The 4,797-nt window shown below is 43.0% G+C and overlaps 1 pseudogene; it reads left to right on the forward strand.

The window, feature by feature from the left end:
* Positions 1-963: 963 nt before the first annotated feature.
* Positions 964-3,029, forward strand: LOC102745575 (G/T mismatch-specific thymine DNA glycosylase pseudogene; annotated as a pseudogene).
* Positions 3,030-4,797: the final 1,768 nt, after the last annotated feature.

The following is a 4,797-nucleotide window of genomic DNA, read 5'->3' on the forward strand; positions in this document are numbered from 1 at the left end:
TGCATACACATCAGAATCAGAATGTAAATGCTTTATTTACACTTTAAAAAAGGAGTTGGTGGGAAAGTCAGCAACTCAGGGCTCAGAGCTGGAAGGGCTGGGCCACCCGGTTGCACTCTGGGCAGGGGACTCACAGAGCCTTTGCTCCATGTCTCAGGAACCTGCTTTCTGGGGGTCTTTTCCTTCGTTTTTTTTTTGGCAGGTGCACATTGTTTCATTTAGTACTATCATGTCAGGTTTAATGCTTTCAAGCTGATGGTTTTTCTACATTTCAAGCTATTTCAGTGGGAGAATTTGTCCATCCAGCCCACCTGTTTCACAAATACAAATTCAAAGGCCAAATAGTTCAGTGAAAAGATAATTGGCCCTAAAGTAGAACTTCAGAATCTGAGTCTTCATTTATAGTCTGAGGATGATCTGTCAGGGGTTAGGGATTTTAAAGTAGTGTATTTTTTGAAAACTTTATTCATGCACATACAAGAGAATTCAATAGATACTCACAAATGTACAAAAATAAAGAAGTCGCATGGTAACCCCTCATCCCCCAGTCACCTAAGTTCTCTACCCCAAATCCAGCACAGTCATGTGTCTTATCAGAAAAATACATCTGTGCCCTAATGTCTACTGTTACATCAGGAAACATGCTCAGGACACAGACTGGGAGAAAATATTTGCAAATCCCATATCTAATAAAGGACTTGCTGTAGAATACTCATAAAACCCATAAAAAAGGACCAATAAGAAAAGAACTCATTTTTTCTTTTTTTTTTAATTTTGTTCAGGTAGCCACTGTATAGTACATCATTAGTTTTTGATGTAGTGTTCAATGATTCATTAGTTACATACAAAAGAACTCATTTAAAAAATGAGCAAAAATGGGGGTCGGGGCTGGGAGGTGTGCGGGGGTGGGACTAGAAACTCGGGGGAGGAGCTTGAGTGCCAGCCCCTAGTCGGGTTCTGCCAACAGTCCTGTCGGGGCTCTGGGCTCTGGTTATTGCGGTACAGCGCGGGGGGGGGGGTTCCCGGCGCACCCCGGAGACCAGCGCTCGCTTGCCATGGAGCTGCAGCGGGGGATGGAAGCGGAGAACACGGGCAGCCCTTCGCTTCAGCGAGCTCGAGCTTTTTCTACATCCCCATGCCCACGAATGATGGCTGGAGCTCCTGATGGGGCAGTGGTGAGGGAAGAGCAAATACGGCACAAGTTCCAGACCCCGCTCCTGCTCGCGAACCTGCACACGAGACCCCAAAAGGAAGGAAAAGAAAACCCAGGGCAACAGAACCAAAACACCCAGTAGAACCCCAAAAGCCTGCTGAGGCCAAAAAGTCTGACTAGTCCACAAAATCAAAAGAAAAGCAAGAAAAAAAATTACAGACACATTTAAAGTGAAAAGAAAGGTAGACCGTCTTAACGGTGTTTCAGAAGCTGAACTTCTAAGACGTCCCGGACATTTTGACCTTCAATCTGAACATTGTGGTTCTTGGCATAAACCCAGGACTAATGGCAGCTTACAAAGGGCATCATTACCCTGGACCTGGAAACCATTTTTGGAAGGGTCTGTTTATGTCAGGCCTGAGTGAGGTGCAGCTGAACGGGGTGGATGATCACGCTCTACCAGGGAAGTATGGTATTGGATTTACCAATGTGGTGGGAAGGACACCAGGCAGCAAAGCTCTTTCCAGTAAAGAATTTTGTGAAGGAGGACGTATTCTCGTGCAGAAATCAGAGCAACATCAGCCACGGATAGCAGTGTTTAATGGAAAATGTATTTATGAAATTTTTAGTAAAGAAGTTTTTGGAGTTAAGATTAAAAACTTCGAACTTGGACTTTGGCCCCATTAGATCTCAGACACAGAAACTCCCTGCCCTGCTATGCCATCATCCAGTGCAAGATGTGCTCAAGTTTCCTCGAGCCCAGCACAAAGCACGTTAAGCTGAGAGACTTGAGAGATCAGTTGAAAGGCATTGAACCAAACACAGACGTTCAAGAAGTGAATGTACGTTTGATCTACAGCTAGCCCAAGAGGATGCAAAGAAGATGGCTCTTAAGGAAGAAAAATATGACCCAGTTTATGAAGCAGCGTCTGGCGTGCTTTTGCAGAAAATCCGAGCAACGGCGACCCTTGCAGCTTCCCTTCCACGGGGCTAACTCACAGTGGAGAATCAACTTTCGGGGACATTCCAAATGGGCAGTGGATGACCCAGTCCTTTACAGACCAGATTCCTTCCTTTAATAATCATTGTGGGACACAAAACGGGAAGAAGGAAACCATGCTTAAGAGTGGTGATTCTCAGCTCTACCTCAATGCTGCAGTTGTCAAGAAGTGGCCCTCAGTTTGCTAACTGAGGCATTTTGTTAGTATCTTACTCTGTGATAGAATGATAGTACATTTGTGTGGTAGAATCAACTGGATGAACCTAAGCAAGTTGGGAAGGGAAAAGGAGGACTTTTTGTGTATGAGTTTTTGTATTTGAATTAACCATCATTCCAGCTTTTTATAAACTATATTTCCTTTATGAAGAAATTGATCTTCTTTTGGGAGTAACTTATAATCTGTAATTTTAAAATGAAACGGTCTGAATATTTATACTTGATTATGAACTGCGCATAAACCCAGATACACCATTATTCCTTTTATGCCTAAGAAGAGCATGCTAATCATAATTACCACTGGAAAAGAGGCCAGTGTGTTTGTTTTTATATATGAAGTTAACCCACAGTGCAGTCTATTTTGGTAGTTTTTAGCGGGGTTTGATGGGCTCCCTGAGTCGTATTCACACTCACACCTCTTTGCCTCACCAGTGGGGAGATTTGTGAGAGGTGCAGTAGAAATGTAAAGTGTGGCCTTCCAGCAGTAAGGCTAGGCTGGCCTTCTCTGATGGGGCACCAAGGCCTGGCTTTGGCCTCCTCACCCCAGGCATTAATCCTCTAGTAGAGGCAAAAATTGTTCTGCTGGGATGGGAAGCTCCAGAGAATGCCGTAGACCTTTTTAAGTTTGTTGCTTCCTCTGTGTTTTACTTGAGAGACATACATTTGATAGGGAAGGAATTGAACTTTTTTCTTTCTTTCTTTCTTTTTTTTAAAGATTTTATTTATTTATTTGACATAGCAAGAGAGGGAACACAAGCAGGGGGAGTGGGAGAGAAGCAGGTTTCCCGTGGAGCAGAGCGCCTGATGCGGGGCTCGATCCCAGGACCCTGAGATCATGACCTGAGCCGAAGGCAGACGCTCAACGACTGAGCCACCCAGGTGCCCCTGAATTTTTCTTACAATAGCTCTCACCATTCTATTTTTATCTTCCTTGGCTTTCAGGGTATAAGGGGGAAAGTGGTGAGAAATGAACTCTCGGGCTGAGCAACAATATGCTGGACGTGTTTGATAATCTTCTTGAAACTGGTGCTTGATGTACCTGAGATGTATTAACATAACAGATTTTTTCTTGCTAGGTATATCTAATCAATAATTGACAAAATCTTCTCTGCATCATTGCTATCTGTTACTGTGGGCTAAGTGAGCCTCGTGTCAGGGTGAGTTTGCAGTCACGTACCTTTGTGATTTTCTAATGCCTTTTCCGTGGTGCCTCAAAGAGTCCAGACTAGTAGGCCTGGGGGATAGTAAAGCTGGGTGTTCAGATATGCCATTTGCTCTTACTCCTGGTCACTTCTGAATATGCTGATTTCATACATACCCAGGGAGCATGCCATTTTTCAATATGAAAATATTTATGAGGTTTTCTTTTTTTCTAAGAGATTATATAGCCTGTTCTTCTCTATATAATGAGAGAAACAACTTCTTGTGAATCTTAACATACTTTATAGCTGTGGCTATGATGGATTTTATGTTTCCCTTAGTCTAGGTCAAGCTGTGTAAAAGTTATTCAACTCATGTTATCTCACTCATGTACTGTACTGCTGTTTACACCGATGTTTTATTTGGGTCCTTTGAAATGCCTTGCATCAGGGTTTAGGAACAATGAGTTATTTTTTCATGTAAAGCATGTAAGTAGGAATTGCTTTGCTATATAATGATTGTAGCCTTATAACAATAGATTTTTTTTATTTGAGTGGAGAAAATACTCCTTAAATTATGATGGACACTCATTAGTGAATGGGTTTGGGGATTTTCCAAGCATATAATAATGGTGTTTTTCATGACATATGAAAGATGAGTAGTAAATGTTGATATATGACAATACGAGAATTTTTCATTAAAAATATTGGAAAAGTTTTTAAATTCATTTGAAAAACTGATGTTTCCCAATAAAAATATTAAGAATGATTATTTAAAAATGTGCAAAAATCTGGAGAGCTGAAGAAGATACACTCATGGGTAGCAAGCATATGAAAAGATGTTCAACAAAAAGTGTCACCGGGGAAATGCAAAAGACAACAGTGATCTGCCATCACACACCTGCTGGATGGCGGGAATCCAAGCGCTGATGCTATCACCTGCTGCCCGGGACAGGGAGCCCAGAAAGCCCCAGTCACTAAGGGCACGAATACAAAATAGCACAGCTGCTGTGGGAGACGGTCAGCAGTTTCTTACGAAGTCACACATGGACGGAGCACACAAGCTGCTGATCCCCCTGGAAGGTATTTACCCACCTCATTTGAGAACTCACGTTTGCACAACAACCTGCATGCAATCTGTCACCGCGGGACAGCCCTCGCCTGTGGGCTGCACATCCTGACTTCCTTCCAAAGACTACTTTATGGAGAGGGACAAAGCAAGAGAAGGAACTTCACGGGGAGCATGTGGGTAAGACGACCTTAGCCAGGGGGTGAAGGTGAACTTCATC

Source organism: Leptonychotes weddellii, unplaced genomic scaffold (assembly GCF_054177405.1).
Source record: "Leptonychotes weddellii isolate Sample4059 unplaced genomic scaffold, ASM5417740v2 HiC_scaffold_14364, whole genome shotgun sequence".
NCBI lineage: Eukaryota > Metazoa > Chordata > Mammalia > Carnivora > Phocidae > Leptonychotes > Leptonychotes weddellii.